Genomic DNA, 8,605 nt, shown 5'->3' on the forward strand with positions numbered 1-8,605 from the left:
TGGGGGGAGTTGATACGTCCAAAACGTATCTACTTTCCCGAACACTTTTGCTATTGTGTTGCCTCTAATTTGTGTATTTTGGATACAACTAACACGGACTAACGCTGTTTTCAGTAGAATTGCCCTGGTGTCTTGTTTTTGTGCAGAAACTCAAGTTTCAGGAAAATCCCCGGGATTAATTCCAAAGGGCCTATTTTCACAGAAGATTAACGGAGCCAGAAGACCAGAAGGTGGGGGGGGGCACGAGGCGCCCACCCCACAAGGCGGCGTGGTGGGCCCCTGGGCCGCGCCGGCCTATGGTGGCGGCGCCTCGGCCAGCCTCCGACGCCCCCCTCTGGACTACTTAAGGGTTTCGACCTAAAAACGCACGGGGGTTAGACGAAATTGCCGGAAGACATCCGAACTCCGCCGCCATCGCGAAACTCCGTCTCGGGACCGAAACTCCGTTCGGCACTCCGCCGGGACGGGAATTGGAGGAGATCATCGCCATCATCACCACCGACGGCTCTCCATCAACCAGCCATGCTTCCCCCATCCATGTGTGAGTAATTCCCCCGCCGTAGGCTGAAGGGGATGGTAGGGATTGGATGAGATTGGTCATGTAATAGCATAAGATTGTTAGGGCATAGTGCCTAGTATCCGTAATTGGTACTTTTATGATATTGTTGCAACTTGTTATGCTTAATGCTTGTCACTAGGGCCCGAGTGCCATGATCTCAGATCTGAACATGTTATCAATTCATGATGATATTCATTGCTTTATGATCTTACCTGCAAGTTGTATACACATATTGCTGTCCGGAACCCGAGGCCCCAAAGTGATAGAAATTGGGACAACCGGAGGGGAAGGCGGTGATATAAGGATCACATGTGTTCACGAAGTGTTAATGCTTTGCTCCGGTGCTCTATTAAAAGGAGTACCTTAATTACCGATGAGATTCCCTAGAGGCCCGACTGCCACCTGCTGGTAGGACAAAAGATGTTGTGCAAGTTTCTCATTGCGAGCACGTACGACTATATATGGAACACATGCCTATGGTTGTTTAGTACTTGGATACTCGTTTTATTACTATCTCGCAAATGCCCTACCTTGATTGTTACATGAGTTCTCTCATCCATGCAGACGCCCGTTCATCCATCCCTGTGCCTACGATATTTTAATCTTGTTGTTTACTATAATCACTACTGCTGTCTTTGTTACACCGTCTGCTGATATTTCACTACTGCTACTCGCTATAAAAGCTGTTGCTACTCGATAAACTCTTGCGAGCAAGTCTGTTTCCAGAGTGCAACTGAATTGACAACTCCGCTGTTAAGGCTTACAAATATTCTTTGGCTCCCCTTGTGTCGAATCAATAAATTGGGTTTTACTTCCCTCGAAGACTGTTGGGATCCCCTATACTTGTGGGTCATCACCACCCTAGTCAGCCACGACATGGGTCCTACCTCACCCCATGACCCCTTTTACTCGGTTTCAACGCACACTCATCCGTCTTGACCTAAAACGCTTATATATATTCTAAATATCGTAAAGACGCCAAGGGGCGAGCATCAACAGAGAAAAACATGAAACAGAGAAGTTCCGTGAAGATTGAGGGGGGAAACACCACCGGAGTGGGCCCCGGTTGCTCCTCGCCTTCATCAGCATCACCATCATCGCCAACACAATGAAGAGGGAGTATTCCACCTCTGGAGTATGGGTTTGTGGATGTAGCTTGTATCATCTCTCCCTATGGTTCACTATTATTACCACTCTAGCTGCATATCATGATTGTGATCATATATGTAATGTTTTGATGGTGTATCTTTTGTTATAAGATGAGTTATGAGATCCAATGAAGTATTATGTGTTTGATGTATTAATATATGCATATGTTAATTATCCCATTTGTGTATGTTATATTCTCATCAAACTTGTTTGCATGAGCATGTTTGGGACATGTGTGTGTTATTTTGTGTAACTTGGTACTATGCATGTGGTTGTGACAATAATTTGTGTGCTAGTAAGGTTTTTACCCTTATATTTGTTACCTTGGTAAGGATACAAAGATTGTGTATGATGTTGTTCGTCTACTGATAATCTAGGTTGCCTTGTTTGCTCAAGATAGTATCATTAAATCCACTTCACGTCAATACTTAAGTTAATACCCACTTTAGTCTTAAACTTGGTTCGAGAGGATCTCTTTCCACAGGAGTATTAGTCGGATGTGTTGCATCATCTTTAAGCTAGGATGTGATGCACATATGGATGCTTATCAACTTACATAATATTACTTGCTATCGCTTGTCGTTTGTTATTACATGTTATATTCTTTCCACCTTCTTTGAAAGAAAAGTTCAAATGAAACCATGAATGCCGGTCCATTTTAACCCGTAAGAAACATCATTTACTTTACTTTACTTGCACTTTTATTCTCAAAACTTCATTATTTAGAAAATATAAAAATACTTTGCCTAATTTACTTGCTTTATTTACTTAATTTTTGTATTACTTACATCGCGTTGTGCCTGATAAACACTTCGGTGGAGTTGGGGACACAAAACTGTTGCTACCGGATGATAACCTGTGCATTGCTGCGGAAAATCCATCACACATATGACACATATTAGAAAGATGCAAAAATAAAGAATGTCAAGTTAATGTATTGCAGATATTCATGGAAGAAATACATTTCATCACGTGCACAAATGTAACATGCATCAGAAATCTCACATACCAAACAGAAGTCTACCATACATTTGGCTGCTTGGGAGGAACTAAGTGCGTCTGTTTGGGTGTAGGCTACACATGAAAAACTCACCGTTCAGTTGTTCCATGTGTAGGAAATAGAAAAATCAATGAAGCACATTCACATATCCATTAAGGATGAATAATCAAGCAGCCTAAATCATGCAAAACATTGAAGAATAGCCTCTTGGAAATATACAATGATAGTGATTTCCGAAATATAGTATATATCTATATAAAGGAATGTCATTGTGCACAATTAGTTTTATCAAATTGGATATGATAACCTTAAGAGAGTATTTGAACAGGAGTTAAGAAGTCTATTGGCGTAGTTGTTGTCATGGACACTTTCCAGAGATGAATAGAGATTACACAATTTATAACAAGAAATATTGGCATAAAGTCAATAGTAGGATACCAAAAAAGTTCCATACTTACAACAGTAGTATACGCTATGCATGGCAATGATATAAACAATAAGAACCGAGAAACATATGGGTTAGTGCTACTGCTGAGATAGATTTTGATGGCTTTCTAATGCCATGAGGATTAGCTTAGGATAAGCATAACATAAGCAACCCCAGAGCATAGCTAGATCATTGAATACTAGCATAATACCCGTGCTTTGCTACGGGGCCAGCTATTAAACCCATTTGATTAGATCTTATTATCATTGAACGTAAAAGGTTATCGAAAATACGTTTTTTCTTACACATCCAAACTAAAAGCGGCGTTTGCTACCTGGCTATTCAGTTCGCCATGTTAAATTCTCAATTTTTTTAAGTGGAAAAAACAGTCTCTCAAATCTTTAAAAGAAAATCAGAGAAGAGTATGTTTCAGCGTGTACTCCCGCCAGTCTCTCAATTATTTGTACTAACATAAAATTGTTATCGTGTCTGTAGTTTGATTTGCAGAACATGCAAGCAACCACATTTCTCAATATCTTGGATGTATTACATTTCGCCAAATGAATAACTTAACTAAGAATTAGCACGTCAACTTTCATGCCATGTTGGCTGCAGGCAATGGCGTAAATACATCCAGTGTAGGTAGTACTTAGAATCTAGAAAAAAAAACGACTATTAGATCACGCTACGTTCTGAAAAAAAAATAGAGAATCAATCGATGGCCAATTTCATCCGATCAATCTATAGGAGATAGACAAAACGAACCAATAATGAAGCAGAAAATCCAAGCGATCGACCATCTTCCTCAGATCTTACGGCCCAAGAGAGATGACATTATCACACGCTCGTGTCCAAGTTAAGCTCTCTCACACAAGATCAGTGAAGCTATGAACTTAGTCAACCCAAGACAATGTGAATCGACATGGATGGCTTGGATCTCGGCATCCATGGTATTCGGCAGCCGTCGTCGTGGACGATCGCAAGAATCGTAGGACGGCGTGGAGGTATACACGGCAGCGCGGGGATCCAGGATGGGATGGTTGCGCTCGGCTTCAGTTTTCTATCGCAAACGTGGGACACTATAGAGCGTTGCGATGGAAACACGTGGGGGGATTTACACAAAAAATAACCCTTCTAGCTAAAATTTGCACAAAATGACCTTTCGGCCAAACTATTTCACGCTTCTAACCCTTTTGTGTGGCGCCCTTCACAAGGATGCCACACCCTTCTATGCACACATGCTGTCATACATGGCGGTTCGAGCCTGCCTGCCGATAATGTGTGCCGCCGCTCCCACATGCGTCACACAAAAAGGTTAGAGGCATGAAATAGTTTAACCGGAGGGTCATTTCGTGTGTTTTTTCTCACAAAAGGTTATTTTTGTGTAAATCGCCCTGGCGTGGCGACCAAGGCACCATCAACCACGGCCATCGAGTCCCACACGCGATCGATCAAGCACGGCCATGAGGCAGCGTACATATAGGACTGTAATGAACCGAAGAAAAGCAGGAGGTATCTTGTCCGGCTAGGACTCCCACAAAGCAACTTGTGTGCCGCACGAAATTAGCTACTCCGGGCGAAACCAAGGGACCGGCCCACCTATCAGCCCAACTTTCGAGAGTCTAGGGAACAAAGATTGTTGACCAACGAAACAAAGATTTTTGACCGGCGACGCACACGTTGACACGAACGAACAACGGGTTTCAATTTAATAGTTAAGATTAAGACTAGTAGAAAAATGGGCTTCCGCCCGAAGCTCTAGTCCCGGCCGTGTTTGGGACCGGGACTAATGTGAGCACTAGACTCGGTTCCAACGGCTAGGAGGGCGCACGGGCACGACCAGCACTAGTCCCAGGTCAAACGGGACCTTTAGTCCCGCTTGGAGACACCAACCGGGAATAAAGACCATCGTCCCTGCCAGAGGCTCCAAACGGGACCTCTAGTCCCAGTTGGAGATACCAACCGGGACTAAAGTCTCCTATATAATCGCCGTCCCTCTTCCTCCCTTGCTCTCCTCTCTGTTTTCCTCCCCGGGCTCGAGTTCATGCCCATTTTTTCCATGATTTGTCAAGATTTGGAGGCGTCCCATCTATCCAAGGGTTCTAAAAGGTTAGAGAATTCATCCTTTCATCTGTCATTGCTAGTTTAGCTCAATTTATGCTCGAGAAGTCAAGGGATTTGTGGGTTTTGTGTGGGAGTAACTATATGGGAGTTCATTTGATTTATATACAATCTGAGCTCAAATTAACTTCTTAGTTTGCATATGTGTAGATGTGGTTTACTTAGTAATTGATCAAAATGAGTATGGAGTAGAAAGTTTTTAAATTAGTGCATAGTTTTTTATTTTTGCAATAATAACATTTATAGCCATATATAGTTGTTTTGTTATTCATTCCATGGGTGTTGTAAGTATGAGGCATGTTCTTGATTGTTGCAATAGCCGATGATTATACTTTGGCACCATCTGTGAGAAAGGGTGTCATAAGCCTTGGGATGGAGGTAGTATGTATTGATAAAATGTATGTGTAGTTCATAGTTTTATTATGTATTTGATTCCTATTGTTTTTAGTTAGTAGTATGTTGTATAAGAAAGACAAACATCCCCATGTTATTTAAAATTTACAATCAACTTCTGCATCGTGATTGTGTTTAGAGTGTTAGGGCATGTGACTAATTGTAGTGTCGTGATTGTGTTTCTATTGTATCTCTAGCGAGCTAGATACTCGATTGAGACATGTAAATTAGTTTTTTCTACTTTGGTTTTAATGTGAAGAACTCGTATTAATTTTTCACTTCTATACTCATGATGTTGTGTAATGATTTTTTATATACTTAATTATATAATTCAGATGAACCGGCAATGGATGTACGATGACTGACGCTCTGTCGAGTTCAGTAATGGCATGCATTACTTTATCGGTATGGCTGAGGCAAACAAGCGGGATGATTTTATGTGTTGTTGATGACATTCGCCTATGCCGTCAATTTGTTGGGACTCCAAGTGCAGAGTGTTGTAGCAAGAGAAGCTATTCCTCACAAGGGTGACTCGGGAGTTTATATCGAACCCTCATGTAATTGGCTTAGAGGTATCTCCTCTTCCTCTTCATCTAGCAATCCTTCCTAGCAAAGTTTTGCCTTATGTCCCCGACTCCACCGTGTGGTTCTCAAGCATAAGCTTTCGTATTAGTGGTTGTGGATAAAAGAGGTAATGAAAGTAAATTAAAGCAAATAAACTATGTAAACTAAGTAACATCGATAAAGAGATAGATGTTTTTGGGTTTTGTGTGTGATTAAGTAAAGAAAGTATTTTTTGTATTTTTAGATTAAAATAGTGCCGCAAGTAAAAAGTATGATAAAGGTAATGGAAAGATGTTTCTTATGATTAAAATTGGACCGGGGTTCATGGGTTCAATTGTCTACTGTCTTTTTAAGTTGTAGTGGAAACTAACTATTCATCAATGAGATAATATTGGTGGACCTTCAATGTGTGTTTGATAAGCATTCATATGGGTATCACGTCCTATCATAGAGATGATGCAATACATATCTCTTATACTCCACAAGAAAGGGAAAACTCCAAGCAATCTTGTCTTAAGAACTAATAGAGCATAGCCCTAAGTACTTTGACCTGATGTTTAAATACCAAATATGCTACCTTGAGCAAACAAGATTATCACTATTGTCACATGGTAAACATAGCACATGCATTCACTTTATCCCTAATGAGGTAGCAAAGGAAAAGGTAAAACCTTAATAGATCATGAATTTGTTGTCACTATTCAATCATTAAAACCATGCTACTCCATCTAATACACATTTCTCCCCACACATGTTCTTGCATACAAGTTGGATCGGAACTAGAACTTAAGAACATGGTAAATGATATGCATCTATCAATACATCTTACACATAATATATTCAAATCTCATATCTCAATATCATAAAATAAAGATCCACCATATAGGAATTACATATATGACCATAGTCATGTTGGGCAGATCATATGGTAGTAAGATCTATGAAGAACAAGAGAGAAATAGATCAAGCTATTTCCACAAACCCATAGTCCAGAGGTGGACTACTCTCTCTTCACCATGGTGTTGATGTGGAAGATGTTAGAGACGGTGGAGATCCCTTTGGCGGAGTTTCCCCCTCCAATCTTCGTTGTTGTATCCTTTGTTTTGGTGTTTCTGTCTCTCGGTGGCTCTCTCTTCAAGGAAACCTTGGGGGTTCATATATATAGGGGGTTTTAGGTCAAACGGAGTCCGTGGGCAAAGGGATCATGCGAAACGGGCAGTCGACGATGAAAAGCGACAGGGTGGAGCGCCCACCCTTATTGGGCGTGCCACCTATGCTCTTTTGGGCCTCAGGCCCTCCCTCATGAGGTCCAATCGCTCTAGATGCTTCTCTTGGTGAAATATTAATGTCCCCGAAATCCTAGCTCAATTGACTCCATATAGGTCCCTCAAAGTGAAAAATACAGAAAATAGGGTTTTCCTATTTTGCAGAGTTATACCCCAAATAAAGGGGATCATTGGTAAATCCCCATAAATCAATATAAAACATAGATTTAACATCATATATGTTGCAAATATGTGGGTACATGTTTCAATAAAGTGCAAAGTTCATGTATGCATTTTACATGCATCAACATCCTCAAGCTTAACCTATGCTCGTCCTCAAGCATGAAGGTGATAAAACTAACATGGACTTTGGAGTTTATTGCATTGCTTCTATGTTATCATGCAAAGTTTCACAAGTTTCAATCATTAAATAATAACAATAAGCAATTGAACTATAAAGTCATATCTCTTACATTCTACAAAGCATGCTCAATAATAAATGGCATTGTAAGCAAATAAATGAGAAGTATTATTAACCATATAGCATGATTGGATGAACCTATATAATTTGTTTGGAAGGTTCTTTTTCTTCTCTTTTGACTCTTGAATAACAAAAAGTAAGTAGGGAATACATGTGCTAGTCCTCCAACAAAACAGAATATAAATAGAGCATAAAGTAAAGTTTTAAGCTATGTAATTCATGTCAACAGCAATCATAAGGATGGTGTTCCACGCATCTATTTGTTACTTTGTTTTAGAGATACTCATGATTCATGTGTTTGATCTCTTATAAGTAAGTGACTCATGCCCCTTTATCCACTAACAAGCCACACCTCGTGCTACTCAACTTTAGATTATCACAGACCTTTCACATATTGTTTCAACCAAGCATCGCAAAGGGGTACCTCCATGTCTCCTGTACAAAGGACCCAAGAAGATTTTTAAACCTCACTTACATGGGCCATATATAGCGGGAAGAAAGGACAGCACACAAATGAACATCCTCCTAGTAAAAATATGTCTCTTACTTTTCTCTAAATACTATTGAGGATGCTGATACGTCCAAAACGTATCTACTTTCCGGAACACTTTTGCTATTGTTTTGCCTCTAATTTGTGTATTTTGGA

The sequence above is a fragment of the Lolium rigidum genome, chromosome 6, assembly GCF_022539505.1.
Source record: "Lolium rigidum isolate FL_2022 chromosome 6, APGP_CSIRO_Lrig_0.1, whole genome shotgun sequence".
Lineage (NCBI taxonomy): Eukaryota > Viridiplantae > Streptophyta > Magnoliopsida > Poales > Poaceae > Lolium > Lolium rigidum.